The sequence below is a fragment of the Rattus norvegicus genome, chromosome 6, assembly GCF_036323735.1.
Source record: "Rattus norvegicus strain BN/NHsdMcwi chromosome 6, GRCr8, whole genome shotgun sequence".
In the NCBI taxonomy this organism is placed as follows: Eukaryota; Metazoa; Chordata; class Mammalia; order Rodentia; family Muridae; genus Rattus; species Rattus norvegicus.
This window is the reverse complement of record NC_086024.1, coordinates 18934810-18956122: the sequence shown is the minus strand read 5'-3', so window position 1 is coordinate 18956122 and position 21313 is coordinate 18934810. Positions and strand designations below refer to the sequence as shown.

Below are 21313 nucleotides of genomic sequence, written 5' to 3'. Positions count from 1 at the left end.
CATGGGCACTGGAGAAAATTTCATGAACCAATGGCTTATGCTCTAAGGTCAAGAATAAATAAATGGGACTTCATAAAAGTGCAAAGCTTCTGTAAGGCAAAAGGAACTGTCATTAGGACAAAATGGCAACCAAAAGATTGGGAAAAGATCTTTATCAATCCTACATCTGATAGAGGTCTAATATTAAGTATATGCAAAGAACTCATGAAGTTAGACCCCAGAGAGCTAAACCCTATTACAAATGGGGTATAGAGCTAAACAAAACATTCACAGCTGAGGATTATCAAATGGCCAAAAAGCACCTAAAGAAATGTTCAACATCCTTAGTCATCAGGGAAATGCAAATCAAAACAACCCTGAGATTCTACCTCACACCAGTCAGAATGGCTAAGATCAAAAAGTCCGGTGACAGCAGATGCTGGCAAGGATGTGGAGAAAGAGGAACACTCCTCCATTGTTTGTTGGATTGCAAACTGGTACAACCATACTGGAAATCAGTCTGGAAGTTACTCAGAAAATTCGACATTCCACTACCTGACGACCCAGCTATACCTCTCCTGGCCATATACCCAAAAGATGCTCCAACATACAACAAAGGCACGTGCTCCACTATGTTCATAGCAGCATTATTTACAATAGCCAGAAGCTGGAAAGAACCCAGATGCCCTTCAACAGAGGAATGGATACAGAAAATGTGGTACATCTACACAATGGAATATTACTCAGCTATTTTAAAACAATGAATACATGAAATTCTTAGGCAAATGAATGGAACTAGAAAATACCATCCTGAGTGAGGTAACCCAGTCACAAAAGAACACACATATCCATACTCACTAATAAGTAGATATTAGCCCTAAAGCTCAAAATATCCAAGAAACAATTCACAGACCATAGAAGCTCAAGAAGAAGGAAGACCAAAATGTGGATGCTTCAGTCCTTCTTAGAAGGAAGAGCAAAATACTTACGGAAGGAAATACAGGGACAAAGAGTGGAGCAGGGACTGATGGAAAGGTCATCCAGAGACAGCCCCACCTGGAGATCCATCCCATATGCAGCCACCAAACCTAGTCACTATTGCTAATGCCAAGAAGTGCTTTCTTACAGGAGCCTGATATGGATGTCACCTGAGAGGTTGTGTCAGATATAGAGAAAGATGAGGATGCTTGCAGCTAGCCATTGGACTGAACAGGGGAACTACAATGGAGGAGCCAGAAAAAAGGACTAAAGGAGCCCAAGGGGATTGCAACCCTAGAGGAAGAACAACAATATCAACTAACCAGACACCCCAGATCTCCCAGGGACTAAACCACCAACCAATGAGTACACGTGGAGGGAACATTGACTCCAGCTCCAGACAAGGATGGCATTGTCTGGCATCAGTGGAAGGAGAAGCCTTTGGTCCTGTGAAGGTTTGTTTCCCCAGTGTAGAGGAATGCCAGGGCATTGAGGTGGGATTGGGTGGGCGGAAGTGGGAGCATCTTCATAGAAGCAGGGAGCATATAGGAGAGCGGGGCGGGGGTGAGGGGAAACATTTGAAATAGAAATACATAAAATATCCATTAAAAATAAAATAAAATAAAAAAGCCACCTTTAGGGAAACAATATAATAAGCTATTGTGAATGTGTAGTGAGGAAATACAAAAGCATTAGAAAGTGGATTTGACACAGTCCTATGCATGCTCATGAGGAGAGGAGGAGGAGGAGAAAAGACATGTTTTCACTATATCTTCTTGCAAAATGAAAAGCTGACCAATTTTTATTGCTTTACTTTTAGTTTTTATCATAATTTTTATTTAACTAAGTGCATGACTCAAAATATTTTACATTAAATTTCCAGAGGTCCTGAGCTCATAAATGTAATTTAAAATGTAAGTTGAACATCAAGTGGGTTTTTGTTCTTGGCTTTAGATTTGTGAATTTGAATTTAAATGGGATTTAACACATATGGGAGAATTATAATACTTCCATTTAAAGATTCTTATCTCATTTTTTTATCCAAATTCCCATGCTCTATGACAGTGAAGAGTGCTGGAAAGGGTGATTAGAATTTCTGTACAATTTATTCGAATATGAGCCATATGACAGGCTTGATAAGGATGCAAATATAGTCAATAAGAAATAGCTTTGCGCAGTGGCAGTGTCATAGCCAATGAGGTTTCTCCGAGGCGCGATTATTGCTAATAGAAATGGTTTAGCTTCCATTTCAGAAGAATGCCCGTATGACAATCTGAAAACATTAAATTTCTCAGAGCAATTAATATTGCTTCTTAATTGGCTGACACTCACAAGGAGCATTTCAAATGATTAGTTTATTAAACATTTGAAATTAAATAAATGCAATCCAAAATAGCGTCATTTCGTTCTGTGCGCTTGACAGTACTATACAGACTACTTTTCACATATCAACTTGACTAATTCTTATGTTTAAGAAACCATTATTGGATGGCGTATGGCAGAAGCTAAGCCTGGGCTTCCTATTCTGCCTTGTTGGTTCCCTGTATGACGTTAGACATCACTTGTCTGGGCATTGGCATCACCATCAGTAATGTGGTTGATTACCTCATAAGCTATTCGTCAGGATTAATGAGTGAGTGCATGTTTTTTGCTTAGAAATGTGAGGAGAAGATAGAAAGGATTCAACCTCTATCAAGGTAAATCTTAGTAACTCGCCTTCAATATGCTAGCAAGATATCTCGTTGGCATTTAACCATGAGTTTTTCTGAACTTGAACTGAGACTTTCAGCACATAAAATAATTTCCATCCCACAAAACGTATTTCATACCTATGGATGGCACAGTAGTGAATTTAGTTAAGATTTGCAGATAGTTTGGTAAACTTATATTTACTGACAATAAATTTAATAGCTTGCTATTGAGTGTGTCCCACAATGCCATTTCGTATATGATTGTGTCTTATCTCTCAGAACACAGGCTGCTAGATGGAGAGTGAAGTTACAATATTATGTATTGTCATCGTTCCTCGTAATCTAATAAACTACTCTGAGAAAACCTTCAGTGGATTCCTCTGTCTTATTTTCCTCAAAAACATAAGGCTCAGAAAATAATTTATGATACTGATTGTTTCTTGGTTCCTTGCCATAATGATACAACTTAGAAGCTGTATTATGTTTATGTCTGTTATTTTTCATAAATCTAGAAACTGGAGAGTTGTTACAGCAGGTAGGAACACATATTGCCCTTGCAGGGGACACAGGTTCAGTTCCCAGCACCTGCACAGCAGTTCAACACTTCCTGTAACTCCAATTTTGGGAGATTTGACATGTTCTTTTGACCTCTGCACGGACTTCACACACAGACACAGACACAGACACAGACACAGACACAGACACAGACACAGACACAGACACAGACACAGACACAGACACACACACCCCTGCTCCCCACTACATAATACACACACACACACACACACACACACACACACAAACACACACATATTCCAAAACACATAGGCAAAACTCATATGCACACAAAGTAGAAACTGATAAAGTGAAATATTCATAACTCCATATACATCTGTGTCTGTTTTTGACCGTGGATATGATATTATTCAGGTTCACCTTGGTAGGATTCAGAATAAATCACAAATTCAGTAGCCTTCATCAGCTTGAGTCTTCAGACAATTCATCTCAGAATGGCCGAATCATTCAAGACACTTAAAAGAAGCTATATCTACCCTCCTCGAAATGTGACCACTCTTCCCTCAGTGAGCATATTTAGTGATCAGAAAATGAATTGGACTTGGGGGAAATACAAACTACTTATAAGAATGATACCATCATGAGTTGTCATAGAAACTATTAGTAGGGAATAATAGCGAACCGTGTTCGCTGTATAAATTAAACAGTCAGTAACACACCCAAAGAGCCAGGCTGAAACTCACACTGCATCCGCAAATACCCTTAGCTCTCATCATCGTGACAGCCACCGCTCCTCATAGACTTGCCCAGTGATCTTCCCGCCCTGACTTCCTCAACTCAATTGTAGGCCACCGTGACAGGATGTTTTAAGTAGGTCTTGGAGACTGAACTGGACTCCCGTGCTTGCAAGCAGTTTATCCAGTGGGCTACATCAACAGTCCTAAAGTAAGGTTTATCTCTATACATTTTGATATATTTTTGAGGTGAATTAATATTAACATTCTTTTGCATAAATTTATACACACCCTCTCCTCAGAGTTCTTGGCCCCTACTGGAAAGATAAAAGGGAAGTGGCATAATTTTTTCATTAATTATTGCTACCAGACATAATATGCCCGTTCAAGATGGCTGCGTGATGATTTGTTAAGCAATATGAAATTTCATTTAGCAGTAACAGTTAAGAACCATAATGTTAATATGCATGGTTTATACTTTTTAATAATTGTGGCTAGTGTTCACATAGGATTTGGGTTAAAGAGTATGAAATATATCAAATATCTGTGGCAGTTCCATCTACAGAGAAATTCTATTTACATATGCTGAAGCTTTTAGTCCTCAGCAAATATTACATAGGTTATCCTTTGCGTTCTCTCTCTCTCTCTCTCTCTCTCTCTCTCTCTCTCTCTCTCTCTGTCTCTCCTTCCCTCTCTCCCAGACAGTGTATGACTATAGCCCCAATTGGCTTCAAACTCACACTCCTCCTATCTCTGCCTCACCAGTACTGGCATTTTAAGACATTTCCTGCAAACCCTGGCTTTTATTGTTAGTTTATAATCTTCAGCTCTAGACATTTCATTCCCCTTGTTACAATAAACGAGATAGATTACTATGTTTTTATGTTTTTATTGCAAGCGGCGAGTCTTAGTCTTGGCTGTGTGCTGAAATTTTGTGGGTGCATTCAGAAACTGAGCTACCCTCGTCTGGTCCCCACCAGACTATTCGGTTCATCCGAGGTGCCGCTGAGCCTCAACTTCCCTGAGTGACACAAAGGCACAGGCAGGGTTGAGAACCATGATTCAGCAAGGAAGGAACAGTGATTGGGAGAGAAGGTGACTCCTTTTAAATAATGCTAAATGCTGCCCCCCAAATCGCTCTCCCTTTGATTATGTGTGTAATTTGAAAATACCCGCAATAATGTTTTGATGTACAATTTTTTTTTTAGTACCTTGACATGAGACAATCTGTAACTTTAAGCAGGTGAAAGAGCTGTTTCTTGGGCAGGGCAGCTCGCTTATGACCTGGGAGTCTAGGGAATTTCTACTGTTACTCATTGACCTGCAGAAATCAGTCTCTGTTCTTCAAACTCTTCTCTAGTCGATGGTTCCGCGAGTCGTATGCTGTTTGTAATTTTGTTTTTTAATCCTCCTGAGATTTTGGATGTTCTGCCTGGAACCAATCAATGTCTCATTTTTAAGCACCCAGCAAACAGAGTTGTTTAGGATTTTTTTTCTCCATCTTTATTAACTTGGGTATTTCTTATTTACATTTCAATTGTTATTCCCTTTCCCGGTTTCCAGGCCAACATCCCTCTAACCCCTCCACCTCCCCTTCTCTATGGGTGTTCCCCTCCCCATCCTCTCCCCATTACCGCCCTCCCCCCAACAATCACGTTGACTGGGGGTTCAGTCTTGGCAGGACCAAGGGTTTCCCCTTCCACTGGTGCTCTTACTAGGCTATTCATTGCTACCTATGAGGTTGAAGCCCAGGGTCAGTCCATTTACAGTCTTTGGGGAGTGGCTTAGTCCCTAGAAGCTCTGGTTGCTTGGCCTTGTTGTTCATAGGGGGTCTCGAGCCCCTTCAGTTCTTTCAGTGCTTGTTTAAAAAAAATAACCAATGATATTTTCCCCCTAAAATGTGGTAAGCTTTCATTTGGACCAAATTGCCCATAGTTCCAGAACGGGAAGAACTACCACTTCCTCTCCTATAGACTCGCTCTGTTCCCATCACTCCCCCTCAGACCTCTTCGAGCACGTTCTCCTTGTACCTGTTATGAAATGATACATCGCAAGGAGCGCAAAGTACCGTCTCTGGCTCCACAGTGAAGACCAAAAGCATTGGCTCTGTGTTATGTGCTACTGAGACCCATGCTAGCTTTTGTCACCATGAATAAGCCTCAGACGTCAGGTTCCTCTACCTACAACATTAAATCCATTCCGTTCTCTTATGAAACACTTTAGTCCTCACAGGGTAAGATCTTAGAATCAATTTTCTACAATTCACAGTCGCATCTCAATGGATAGGAAGTCGTGAGTCACTGGGGTTTTTGTCTCCTCTCCGACTTGGGTTTTCTATTGCCGTGATGACGCACCATGATAGAAAAACAAACAAACAAACAAACCCCAAACAAACAAAAAACAATAAATAAAAACTAAAAAAAAACCCAACTTGGGTAATAAAGGGTTTATTTCATCTTTCAAGTCTCAGGTCATAGTTCATCATTGAGGGAAGTCAGAGCAGACAGTTGAGTCAGCAGCCTGGAGTCAGGAACTGATGCAGAAGCCACGTGAAACACCCCTGGCTTGCTCAGCCTGACTTCATATACAGCTCAAAAGCCACCTGTCCAAGGTGGCACTGTCCCCAACCCTATCAATCAGTAATCAAGATCATGCACTACAGAGTTCCTGCAGGCAATTTCAGGGGAGGCATTTCCTCAATTGATGGTCCTCTTTGATAATTGTACCTTGTGTCAAGTTGACAAAACAAAACAAAACAGTCGTAATACTCTGATTTTTTTCCTTGGGTTGGAAATTAACCTTGGAGGGAGATAGTGTGCGTGCTCTGGGTGGAGTTGGAGGGAGGCAGTTAGTGATGGATATGGTCAATATAAATGGTATAAACTTAGGGAACATGGCACAAATCGGAAGCACAAGGAGCTTGACTGTCATGAACGTTAGCCTACCACACATAAAACAGCAGCCAATCACTTCTGTCACATAGAGTGTTTTTTAAACTTGTTTATTAGGGGGAAAACCAGGACCAGACATTTGCCCTGAGTGTGAATTTGCAATGTGCTTGGCAGGATGAGACTGAGAGAAGCGCGACCAGCAACAGGTGGGCATTGCGTCTCTTCAGAATGCTGCTAGCACCAGCAGCCTTCTATGACCCTTCTCTATACCGAGACCTGGGAGGGTTCCCGCCTCGCTGTTTCTCTCTGAAAGCCAGCTGGTATGTGATGTTTAGTTAAGCATTATAGAGCCATTCTTTTGTTCTTTTCCAGGCCTGTTCCACTTTAGCTAAAGTTATGACAGCTTTGCTCTATTAGTAAAGAATGTACAACCTCTTTCTTCTCCTCCCCTCTCCCCTCCCCTCCCCTTTCCTTCACTCTCTTCTTCTCTGCCCTCCTCTCCCCTCCTTTCCTCTCTCCTTTCTTCTTTTCTCCCCTCTCTCCTCTCCACTCCCCTCTCCTCTCAAGTCCTCTCCCCTTCCTTCCCCATCCCTCTCCATTTCTCTTACTATTCTCTTCCCATCTATTTTCTCTTTAGTGCAGTTTAACCTACCTTAGAAAGGAAAAATGCTAAGTGTAAATGTGTTGTAAATTGAATGTATTTACCAATATAAATGGATAGGTAGAATAATAGTTTAATTCAAATCCCATCCTTCAGCTCTGTGAGTCTCATGATAGTGATATTGTATTGGTGAAATAAAACTGTAGCTTCTCTTTTCCTGCCTTGTTTGTTTGTTTAAGTGAAGTGAAACATAGCATAGACCAAAACGCTATGCACACTTCCTCTGTATTTGTCAAACCTTTTCCCAGAAACTATCTATCCAGAGAACATTTCCCTGCTCAGTATTGCAAGCTATACTTATGTATTCATTATTTTCATGTCATATTTGTTACCAGAAAAAAATCACATTAAATATTTCTGTCCCCCCAAACACGTTATGTCACACAATTGAAACCTAAGGTAAACGGGAGTTGGGTCAAATCTGATACAAATCGTACACACATTGTGCTTAACAAGATAGCTCTAGAATCTGAATTTTATCATCCTTTATAAGAATTATTTCAGTATCATCTTGGGGAAAAAACTCATGTATTTTGTAAGCTTAGCTTATGTTTTCCTCCTTAACTCTCATGAGTGGTTGCCAGATATACTTTGCTCACAATATTAATAGAAGTCCTTCATTTAATGACCACAGTGTGGCAACTATCTGGAATGGCATTTCAAACTGCAAGGAACATGATTGTCTGGTTAATCAGTTTTCCAGAAACTACTGTAATCACAGAGATGCTGGTGTTGCTACTCTTGTCTTTATGTACGTACTTTGACCCTGAATTCCTGAGTGGGAGTTTTTCCTATTCTGGTGCAAGCCACTATTATCAAAACATGACTAATGAAAAGAGAACGGTAACATTTAGAAGTATTTTCTTTCAAGTGGTTAAGATTTTGTACCTCTACAATGAAGAAAGAAGTAAAAGAGCCAAAAATACTTAGAAAAAAAGCAGGATGTATAGCTACCTTTAATCATCTTAACCCACATGCAGCACACTTAGGAAAACAAACCCAGAATCTTTGAACAGGATGTGACCAATCTATGAGCTGCTGAGAAAAACTGAAAAACTGACTTCAGTTGCTAAAAATAATAATGCCTTTCACCAATCTCTCCCTGTTTATCCAAGAAGAACTAGCCACACATGTGAGTATTTCCAACGAACATGCAAGAACACACACATTGCCCCCACCTACCCTAAAGCACACAGAGTATAGCAGAGCCTCTCATCTAGCCCATCCCCAAACATGCTGGTAATATCAAGGGAAAACTAGGTTCACACAAATCTGAATGGCGAGTGACTCAGGAAAATGAGATTTAATTTGCTAGCCAGTCTGGGTTATCACTTTCTCTCAGTAGTTAAGCTGTCCTGCTTGGTGAAGGAGTAGGTGTTAAATACCTCAGTCATCCACCTCAACTCAAATCTCAAACTCTAATTTTTTTTTCAAAAATATTTTGGCATCCTCTCTTAAGAACACCAAGGGCTCTGCTGGGAGTAGCGGCGTATCATGTCTTACGTATGTTTTGTAAAAGCTTTGCACCTACCTGTGTCACGCCGTCTCTGTCTGCAGGGGCTGGATGAGAAACCAACTCGCTCCGAAGGCTGCTCCAGATTGACCAGAAAGAAAGGACCCGGGAAGTTTGTCCTGAGCGTCTCTAAGCATGGCTGCATAGCTGGCTCTCAGCTTATCTGTGCCTTTCGGCTTTCGCTTCCATACATGGACCTGTTCCCAACAGTAACGCCAAGCTGTCGAGAAGCTATCTGGCAGCTCTCAGCCTCATCCAACACATGGGTGATAAAAATACACATATAGACATCCTTCCAGCCAGCCCATTTCCCACCCACAATTCTGTCACTACACACTCTTACGAGTGTGCGTTAGAGATTGGCAGCCTTAGTCTCCAGATTTTGGCGTACAATCAATTTCTACCTGATTCACACACAAAGCTTGCAGGGTGTGGGCTTGCTTGAGTCTGGCTCCTTACCAGCCTTTTCACGCGGAGAGACTTAGTAATAAGATGCTAATGGGAACTGAGAGACATTTATTAGATGGACGGACGAACGAATGAATGAATGAACGAATGAATGAATGAAGAATGAACAATAGTTGAATGAACACGCCTCTCTCTCCCGCACTACAGATGAACTACTAGATCTATCTTGAGACATTTATTTAACTGGACATGATTTTTTTGTTGTTGGTGGTGTTTTGCACTATAGTTTATTTTTTGTAGAGTTCTTTGTTCTCAAGTTTTTGATTGAATATTTTATGTATTTGCATTTCAAATGTTATCCCCTTTCCCAGTTCCCTCCTCTCCCATCCTCCCCCTGCTTCCACGAGGGTGCTCCCCACCCACCCACCCACTCCCACCTCCCCGCCTAGGCATTCTCCTACACTGGAGCATCGAGCCTTCACAGGACCAAGGGTTTCTCCTCCCATTGATGCCAGACAATGCCACCCTCTGCTACATATGCGACTGGAGCCATGGGTCTCTCCATGTGTACTCTTTGGTTGGTGGTTTAGTTCTTGGGAGCTCCGGGATATCTGGCTGGCTGATATTGTTGTTCTTCCTATGGGGTTGCAAACCCCTTCAGCTCCCTCTGGATGATTCATCTTAAAGGAAAGACATCATAGAGCCAAAGCTGTCAAAATCTCCCTGACAGGAGAGGCAGGTTTTTATTTAAGCAGCTTTACATTTGGGATACTGCGGCAGGCCCACTAAGCTAGTAAGACTTGGTTGAAAAGTCAGGACTTAGAAGATGTTTTCACTGTTACAGAACACCAGCCTAAGCAAATACGTTATCACTGATAATGGTTTTTGTGGCATGCTACTCGGATTTAATCCTTATTCAGGGAATCATTCTGCCCTGAAGAGTAGAGAAGGGACTCCTTGGCGGCACGTAGACTGGGCCTTTTGTTTTGCTTGCTTGTTTGTTTTTTGTTTCTTTGTAATTTAGACTTTGATTTTTCAGGTTTTGTTTTGAAAGTGGAGCTATCCTCCTTATTCTCGATGTCTCTAATATGTGGCACTAATCCCCGAGTTCATTAGTTTTAATTAAAAATCAATTTCATTGCTTCTCCCTAAGAGTAATTAGTGTAGCTGATACATCCACGGGCGTGTATATAAAAATATTCTTTAAATTTGTATTTGTTTTAAAATTTCTGTTATACATTGAAAAGGACAGTCTGGCAGAGTGAGGCCTTCCTCCAATCCAGCACTAGGGAAATGGAGGTAAGAGCACAGGACTTTAAAGTCATCCTCAACTACACAGCAAGCCTGGGCTGTGCATACAAGACCCCTTCTCAAACAAAGAACTAAACAAGAAAGGAGCACCAAAGGAATTAGAGGAAGAGAGAACTGATAACGTGAAACTATGTAGTAAAAAAATAAGTACAAAAAAGAAGCATTGGTGGAAATCTTAAGGAATCTCACTGGTAAGTACACTACAGAAAAGCAAGAGGTTCAGAACAATGGCATGTAATAGGTAATAGTATATATATTTATTTTATACTATGTAATATATTTTATAATATTTAATACATATTAAATTGATGACTTTTTATTTCTAATGTAAACTATATCTAGTCCATTTAAAATGATAATTTTAATTTACGACAAAAACTAAACCAGGGCGTATTTAAAAAACCAAGTACTGGGCCTGGCTGATGACCACCTAATTCAGGAGCTGTTTTTACGGTCACCTCCCATAGGAGCTGTTAATACCTAATCTTCTTTTGTCTTTTTCTACTTCTTAAGTCCTAAACAAAGCACATTATTTTCTTGTTGCCCGTAACTAAGAATGACCAAGTAACAGTGTTTCAGGTCAAAAGGTTCTGTCAGACCCGCAGGTGACTTCACTGAAGTGATTCATTTACCTGTTAGCGAAGGACCCAGGATTTATCTCTCCAACTTCCTCCTTGAAGAACAAAGTTGAAATGTCCAATTACGCCAAAGTGAGATAGACTTTAGGACAAACGTTACAAGGGGACACAAATAGAGTAGAAGCCAGAATTAAACAAGTACCCTTCAGTTCCTCCTACTACCACCGAGTAGCTGTAGCAAGCAGAACCAGACTTAGTGTTAAGCCTGCATTCCCGATAATAAACTCAGATGCAAGCTATGCTCGGGTCATCGCTCCACTAGCTGAACCCTTCTGACTTCTTGCATGGTACTGTTTACTTCATATAATTCTACTCCCTCTTCTGTCAAGACAGCAGCCATTTTCCTTAGGACAGACTTTATTCCACAGACTAATGTGATGTAGTATCTTAGCACATTGGAAGATGCTAGGTATTTATTCTACAAGGTGATTGATACACAGGCCCCACGGTGACGCTGCAGCTAAATATAACAGGGATGGGGTGTCTGCTTTCTGTCGAGAGGATTTGCAGACATTTGCTTTGACTGGCTGAACTTCAAAACTCTTGGGAATTCTGCTCTGATGTTAGGAGCATCCAAGGTATGGAGTGCTTGTGTATTCCAAATAGTGTTTGCCATGTTGAGCTTGCCAAATTGAATTGGCATGTTTTTGTCGAGGTTGCAGCAAAATGGGCCAGTTTCCTGATTTGCCTTGGATAGGCAGTACTCTAGGGAAAGGGAACTCTCAGGAGACTCATGTTTATTCTATTTTTTTCCTACTCTTAGGGATGATTTATAGGTCACTTCAATATCTCATGAGAAAGATAAAGAGTTCTTTCCAGGGAAAAAGAGCGAAAGGATTCATGCGAACTTTGTGGGGGTTATGACTTTATGTATCAACATGTATTTGCCTTACTCTGAGAATAAGAAGTGAGAACAGTTATCTGGGTATACTGTTTCTTTTGGGGTACTTTGCAGCAACTGTTCATTCAATAAAGTGGATTGCATTTTTGTCAAAACTACATACATATACACACACTTGCAAACACACACACACACACACACACACATATCTGCACTCCAGTTTCACATGAATGTGACTCAGCTCAATGTCTCTTTTGAAGTTTTACTTCTATCATATACTCTTTAAGACTCATAATAAGTCCCACATCAACTTTTCTGCTTTACTTATTAAATTTTAGCTCCTATAGGACAGGAACTTTGTATTATGTATTGGTGTATCTTCAGCACCCAGAAACATCTGTATTATACAAATCAAACCTTAACATTTATTTATCAAAGAGTCCAATGCACTGCTAAATGAAAAAAAAGGATAATTGATAGTTAACTATCAACTATTGATCATTCACTTGGCAGCTCTCTGGCTGTATAAGAAGATATAAACCAGAGATAGCCTGCTGTACATGTGGATAAACATTGTGAATAGATGTACGAAAAACACAATTTTAAAATAACAACATTGACTTAAGCAGATAACCGGGGATTTTCAGGTTTTACTTGAGAACACTGGTCATTATTTTGTGCTTGTCATTCTCATATTGTTTGCCAATTATAGATACAAAACATGGGATCTGATACTAATAAGAATCACGACACTTAAAAACATTACTGATACTCAGTTATTTGTCAATCCATTATTTTTGTCTGAGAATGAAAAGATGTAATGCATGATATGATAAGATTTGAAAGAATTTTGAGGCAGATGAATAGTGAAATGCCTAGTTTCTTTCAAGATTAAAAACAGTTGTAATTAACAACTACAAAGCAGAAATTTAAGTAATATATTCATCTATGTGCATTTCTGTTTACATTTAGTTCATATCAATATCTTGAATCACTGACTTAATCCGGGACTAAATAAATCATCAGGACTCAAGTCTTGACTGTATGCAAAAACAGCAAAAATATAATATGTAAGGCTTTATACAAGTGGGAAGAGTTCAAGAAAGGCTCTTGCTCCCTCTTGAAGAGTTGCCTCAGAATTCACCTTCTCTGAGGTTTTCATGACCTGTCCTTGGCAGCACAGTCGATAAGATGACTGAGTTTTATCATCCTTGAGTTCAAACAGCGCACATCTAGAATTCTGTTGTAGAGAGCAGCTTTATTGACACATAATCCACATACCATGCAATTACTAGGTTAAAGTGTATAATTCAATGGTATATAGTTTACATCCTCTCAAAAATGTGTGAGGGTTTAGCTTCTCCATGTATAATTCGTTTTGGAGTTTGAGTCTCATATATCCCAGTCTGACCATAACCGTCAGTTTCTACTCTTTCTCCTTGGACATATAATCATCAACATAGTTATTTCTAGAAATTTTTATCACTTCCCAATTTTTCCATCTTAGCCAGCCCCAAGTCATCATTATTTAATTTTTTGTAGATTTTCTTTCACAGATATAAGTGCATGTGCACACATGTATGCATACACACAGACAGACAGAAACACACAGACTTATAGACACACACAGACACACAGACACACACATGGACACATATAGACATACACACAAATACACACACAGACACACACACGGAGACACACACACACACAGACACACACACGGAGACACACACACACAGACACACACACAGAGACACACACACATACAATGGGGATTCTGAGATATTTCTTTTCTCCTTTTTTTCATTTTTTCTTTATTAACTTGAGTATTTCTTATTTACATTTCGAATGTTATTCCCTTTCCCGGTTTCCGGGCAAACATCCCCCTAACCCCTCCCCCTCCACTTCTATATGGGTGTTCCCCTCTCCACCCTCCCCCCAATACCGCCCTCCCCTCAACAGTCTAGTTCAGTGGGGGTTCAGTCTTAGCAGGACCAAGGGCTTCCCCTTCCACTGGTGCTCTTATTAGGATATTCATTGCTACCTATGAGGTCAGAGTCCAGGGTCAGTCCATGTATAGTCTTTAGGTAGTGGCTTAGTCCCTGGAAGCTCTGGTTGGTTGGCATTGTTGTTCATATGGGGTCTCAAGCCCCTTCAAGTTCTTCCAGTCCTTTCTCTGATTCCTTCAACGGGGTCCCATTCTCAGTTCAGTGGTTTGCTGCTGGCATTCGCCTCTGTATTTGCTGTATTCTGGCTGTGTCTCTCAGGAGAGATCTACATCCGGTTCCTGTCGGCCTGCACTTCTGAGATATTTCTTAAAGCAAAAGTCTATGTTTAGTAATTTGAGGATCTGTCACATTGTTCACCAAAGCAGACTCATGAGTTTACATCCTCTCAAAAATGTGTGAGGGTTTAGCTTCTCCATGTACAATTTGTTTTGGAGTTTAGGTTTCATATATCCCAGTCTGACCATAACCTTCAGTTCTACTCCTTCTTCTGGGATCTCCTGTGTGCTGGGAACTGACTCACAGCTCTGTGGATCCTAGGCAAGAATTCCACCAGCTCTACCAGCTCACTGGCAGTTCTTACAGTGTAACTTTCTGATTTTAGCTCTCCAAGGACACATAAAAGGGTCACCATCATTTCTATCTTCAATTCACTTATGACTGATAGCGTCAAGCAACTTCTTATATATGAATTGTCTGTACATCTTCCTCAGAGAAGGTTTACTAAGATGCTGATATCATTTTAAAGTTAATTTTTCATCATTCCAGAGCTGAATGTGTTCATACAATTCAGATGTAAGACTTTTATCAAATAAATGCATGGTTGGGAACGTGATCCCCATCTGGTGTGTAGTTCTTAACTTTCTTCACAGTGTCTTTAGAAGAACAAAAGGTTTTCAATTTTTGTGATGTTCAGTTTATTATTTTCTTCCTTTGCTCATTCTTTTATAACTGTATCTAAATACCTCTTTGCCAAATTCAAGGTCATGAATATTTTTCTTCTTTGTTTTATTGAAAGAATTGTAAGGTTTTAGCTCTTAAATTTCCATCTTTGATCCATGTTAGTTACTTTGTTTTTAGTTGAGCTTTGATGTGAGGCTGAGTTCAATTTCATTCTTTTGCCTTGGATAACTAGTTATTCCAGCACTGTCAGTCGAGGCTAATTCTTCTCACTTCCTGAATGGGTTGACTATCCTTGTTGAAGATCGATTGGCTGTAATCATATGAGTTTATGTAAAGTTCTTCTATCCTGCTCCTGGTGCCACCCTGTGTGGAACACTATAGCTTTGGAATAAGACTTGAAATAAGGAAATATGGTCTTTGTGTTTCTTTTCAACTCACTGTGAACTTCAGAACCTGGTTTTGAATTCTGCAGTAAAGTCAACTGTGGTTCTAACACTGTGCTAGATACACAGGCTTAGAGAGTGCTGGCATCTTACCAATGCTAAGCTGTCTGGTCTGTGATAGTGGGATGTTTTCTCTCTTCTGTAGGCCTTTAGTTTCTTTGAATAATGATTTATCACCAACAGAATATTGATTCATAATTCTTTTGTATTTATGCATGCATATTTCATTATTTTTGAACAATCACAATTTGTGCAATTATGAGTAGAATCTTCTCTTTAATTTCTAGATTGTTCTTTGTAAGTGTATATACAATATAAATAGTTTCTGGTATACTGGTTTTGGGTTCTGCAACCTCAATGGAAGTAATTTATTGGTACATATAGTTCTAATGGATCCCTTTGGTTTTTCTATGCATGCTCTCTCAATGTTGTCAAATACTTGTAATTTCTACTTTCTTTATGTCTGATCATGGTTCACTTTATTGACTTTTTAAGTTTACTCGTATATAACATGTAGTCAAATATTAACAAGGGAGACATGCATGTGTCTTTTCCTTGATTTTATGGGACAGAACATTGAGCTTTTCACCACTCACCATGCTACTGTAAGGATTTCTTAGATGATTTCTTCCAACAGACAGTTCTCTGTTTTCAGAGCTTTGAGATATTTTTCATTTTCTTTTCTTTTAAATCATGGAAAGATGCTGGGTTAAAAAATAGTAGTTGTGTTAACAACTATTGAGGCAATCATGTGATTTTCATTTTAGTGATATTGATATTATATATTAATTTAATTTATACTAAGTCATACTTTTATTTCTGGAGTGTAACTTCAAGATCAGTCTGAGTCTTTTCATTTAGAGCTGGATTTCACTTGTGATTTCTTTGCTGAAGACTTTTTGTCCATGTTCATGTTCTCAAGCATAATTAGTTTATATTTTTCTGGTTATTTCACTCTCTACTTTTGGTGTTGAAGTAACAGTGGTGTCATGAAATGCACTGGGAAGTTTATTTACTGGAAGAGCAAATGAAGAATTGTCTCTTCTTACGAGCTGATAAATTGGTAAGTTTTTGAAGACCAACTCAATCTCTTTACCAATACAGGTCTACTTGTATGATTTGTTCTTGAGCCAACTCAGGTACATTAAAACTTGCTAGGAATTTGTTTATATTTTCTAAGTCACCTATTTTTTTAAAGCATTCATTTAAGAAATTCTCAAAAAGAGACTTAAATTAGAGGAGGAATAAATTGTGTACCATTGGATTAATTTAAATGTGTTAATTTATATGTGAGGCCAATTTTGTTATTTCTTTATTTTGGTCTTTCTTTCCATGAGATACTGTCTTCTCATTCATTCTGGTTTTGAACTCCCTGTGTCACCTAGGCTGGCCTTTAAATTCTCCTGCTTCAACCTCCTCAATGGAGGGGTTATGTTTTTCATGCGAGTCCCAAGACTGACTTATTTACCTCCTCCTCCTTCCTTTGCTTTTTCCTGCTGCAAACAAGGATCTGGAGAAAGAGTTGCCTCCAAAATGTCCATGTGAAATAAGTGTCAGTACAACTGCTAAGAATTAACACGTTTTTCCTGCAGGGAGGTCAGTGACCATGTCCTCTGTTACTTTTTTTAAAAACCTTGTACCTTAGGCCTTCTCGTTGTTTCTCTTGGTGAATCTAGACACCTCATTTTGATTCTTACCGTGTCACAGAGCGTTCCTCTTTAGAGCTGTGTCATGCCCTTTTGTGGTAAAGTCTACCCTGTCCAAATTACTGCAGCCACCTCAGCTTTTGTCTGGTTGCTACTCACATGCTTGGATGCTCACATTGTTTTAAGTGTGTCTTCTGTAAGCAGCATACTTGGATCTTGATTTTCTTTGTATAAATCCAGTCTGACAACCATTGCCTTTTGATTGGATTATTGAATTTGCTGCATGATGATCCAGCTTTCTGTCCCTGTCATAAATCCCATGAGACAAAGCACTTAAAGGTCGAACTATTTATTTAGGTTCATGATTTCAAAGTTTTAGTTCATGTTCTTTATATCTTTTTACCACTTTCTTCTGTTTTAGGTAAATAATTCTTTTCCAGGAAGTTAATTTATTTAATTATTTTTTCTACCATACTTTTGCTAGGATTCATCACGTACATATTGGGTTATAAAAACCAAAACCAAAGCAAAAACCAAATCCGAAATAAACAAAACAACAAAGTAGCCTGAGGTTTAAGCAATCTGATCTGAAGTCTGATTTAATTCCGGTGATCTGGAGTTCTATTCTTTCTTCTTTGTTTTAGTTATTCTTCTCTCAAATATTACCTCATGACTGTAGTTTCCCCTCCCTCCTCTCCTGTCAGTCTCCCTCTTCCCTCACATCCACTGTTATTTTCCCATTTCTCTTCAGAAAACGGTGGGTCTCCTATGGATGTCAACCAAACATTTGGAGCATTACTCTTAACTACTGAACATACATTAATCCTAATGAGGCAATAAATAAAAAAATACAGTGTTAAAATGACTTTACACTTTCTGTTGATACTCTCAGGTTCTTCTAGCATTTTTTCTCCTTACTGCCTTTGAGATGTTGTTAAGAGATATAGTCCACACATTATATTTACTATATCATGCTATATATTTTTTTAGTTATAGAATAAATAATATATTACATAGATAAGTTATAGTCAAAGTTGTAAATAACTGCCATTTAAATGGCTAATGGAGGGAGAACATATGCATTTCTAGTACCTCTAAAGTTTATTATTACATTTATTTATGTTGTATCTTCATGTGTACATGTGCCAGAGTGTGCCTATGTGAAGTCAGAAGAAATTTATACTTAGTGTCTTCTCTGTCAACTCCTTGGGTCAAGGCCATCAAATTCAGGTCAAATTCAGGCTTGGAGACAAAATCCTTTATCCACTGAGTCAGCTTCCCATCCATATGTCTTTTAGCACTATATAGTTACACTTATAGTTAGCCACTGGCTGGCTTCATGTAACCCGATGTTACTGTGTTCAGTCTAATGTATTTATAAGGGGATTATTCTAGACAGAAATTGTCTCAGCTGGTGCTTATCAGTTAGGTCTTTTCCTTGCCTTCTTGAAAGTGTTTCTTTCTGGTCAGAGGACTCGTAGTAGATATTTCTTTTTTGAATACAGTGTATGATGCCCCACAGATAGCTAAGTCTGCTTTTCCATGACAATCTGTTCATCTTACTCTTTTTTTCCTTTTTTATTGAATATTTTTTAATTTAGATTTCAAACTTTATCCCTTTCATGGTTTCCCTCCATAAATCTCCTATCCCATTGCTAATCCTTCTCCTTCTATGGCGGTGTTAACCCACCCATCCACCCACCCTTTCCCGCCTCCCCGCCTGTACATTCCCCCCTCACTGGGGCATCAAGCCTTGACAAGACCAAGGGCTTCTCCTCCCACTGGCCCAAAAGGCCCAAAAGGCCATCTCTGCTACATATGCAGCTGGAGCCATGGGTCTGTCCATGTGTAATCTTTGGATAGTGGTTTAGTCCCTGGGAGCTCTAGTCGGTTGGTAGTGTTGTTCTTATCGGGTTTCAAACCCCTTTAGCTCCTTCAATCCGTTCTCTAATTCCTCCAATGGGGACCCCTTCTCACTTTAATAGTTGGCTGATAGTGTCCACTTCTGTGTTTGTCATGCTCTGGCAAAGCATCTCATGACACAGCTATATCAGGCTCCTGTCAGCATGCACTTCTTGGTATCAGCAATATCGTCTGGGTTTGGTGGCTGTATGTGTATGGGCTGGATGCCCAGGTGGGGCAGGCTCTGAATGGCCATTCCTTCAGTCTCTGCTCCAAACTTTGTCTCCGAATTTCCTCCTGTGAATATTTTTGTTCCCCCTTTTAAGAAGGTCTGAAGCATCTGCACTTTGGTCATCCTTCTTCTTGAGCTTCATGTGGTCTGTGGATTATATCTTGGTTAATTCCAGCTTTTGGGCTAATATCCACTTAATAGTGAATGCATAACAAGTGTGTTTTTCTGTGATTGGACTGCCTCACTCAGGATGATATTTTCTAATTCAAACCATTTGCTTATGAATTTCATGAAGTCATTGTTTTTAATAGCAGAGTAGAACTCCATGTGTAAATGTACCACATTTTCTGTATCCATTCCTCTATTGAGGGACATTTGAGTGCTTTCCAGCTTCTGGCTATTATGAATAAGGCTGCTATGAACATAGTGGATCATGTGTCTTTGTTGTATGTTGGGGCATATTTGGGTATATTCTCAAGAGAGGTATAGCTGGGTCCTCAGATAGTGCAATGTCCAATTTTCTGAGGAACCTCCAGACTGATTTCCAGAGTGGCTGTGACAGTTTGCAATCCCACCAACAATGGAGGAATGTTCCTCTCTCTCTACATCCTCACCAGCATCTGTTGTCACCTGAGTTTCTATCTCAGCCATTATGACTGGTGTGAGGTGAAATCTCAGGTTGTTTTGATTTGCATTTCCCTGATGACCAAGGATGTTGAACATTTCTTTAGGTGCTTCTCAGCCATTCAATATTCCTCAGTTGAGAATTCTTTGATTAGCTCTGTACCCCATTTTTAATAGGGTTATTTGATTCCTGGAGTCTAACTTATTGAGTTCTTTGTATATACTGGATATTAGCCCTCTATCGGAGGTAAGATTGGTAAAGCTCTTTCCCAATCTGTTGGGCTGCCATTATGTCCTAATGACAGTGTCCTTTGCCTTACAGACGCTGTGTAGTTTTATGAGGTCCATTTGTTGATTCTTGATCTTAGAGCATAAGTCATTGGTGTTCTGTTCAGGAAATTTTCCCCAGTGCCCATGTAATCGAGACTCCTCCACACTTTTTCTTCTATGAGTTTGAGAGTATCTGGTTTGATGTGGAGGTCCTTGATCCACTTGGACTTAAGCTTTGTACATGGCTATAAGAATGGATTGATTTTCATTCTTCTATATGCGGACCTCCAGTTGAACCAGCACCATTTGTTGAAAATGTTATCTTTTTTCTATTGGATGGTTTTAGCTCCTTTGTCAAAGATCAAGTGACCATATGTGTGTGGTTCATTTCTGGGTCTTCAAGTCTATCCCACTGATCTACCTGCCTGTCTCTGTACCAGTTCCACACAGTTTTTATCACTATTGCTCTGCAATACAGCTTGATATCAGGAATGGTGATTCTCCCAGAAATTCTTTTGTTATTTAGAATAGTTTTTGCTACCCTTGTTTTTTTGTTATTCCAAATGAATTTGCAGATTATTCTTCCTAACTCTCTGAAGAATTGAGTTAGAATTTTGAGGGGGATTGCATTGAATCTGTAGAATGCCTTTGGAAAGATGATCATTTTTACAATATCAATCCTGCCAATCCATCAGCATGGGAGATCTTTTTATCTTCTGAGATTTTCAATTTCTTTCTTCAGAATCTTGAAATTCTTGTCATACAGATCTTTCACTTGCTTGGTTAGAGTCACACTGAGGTATTTTATATTATTTGTGACTATTGTGAAGGGTGTCCTTCCCCTTTCCTGTTGGGTAGCCATTGTGTCCTAATGACAGTGTCCTTTGCCTTACAGAAGCTTTGTAGTTTTATGAAATCCCATTCACTGATTCTTGATCTTAGAGCATAAGCCACTGGTGTTCTGTTCAAGACATTTTCTTTCTCATCCTGTTTATCTTTTGAGTAGAGGAAGGCTACTGGTTTGTCTGAGTTAATTTTATATCCTGTCACTTTTCTAGAGGTGTTTATCAGCTGTATGAATTCTCTGGAGGAAATTTTAGGGTCACTTAATACTATCCTATAA

At 39.4% G+C, this 21313-nt stretch overlaps 1 non-coding gene across 1 annotated transcript; it reads left to right on the top strand.

The window, feature by feature from the left end:
* The first annotated feature begins 2123 nt into the window (after positions 1-2123).
* LOC120093498 (U4 spliceosomal RNA) lies at positions 2124-2266 on the top strand. Its single transcript, XR_005486529.1, has one exon. It is a non-coding gene; the product is annotated as a U4 spliceosomal RNA (small nuclear RNA).
* Positions 2267-21313: the final 19047 nt, after the last annotated feature.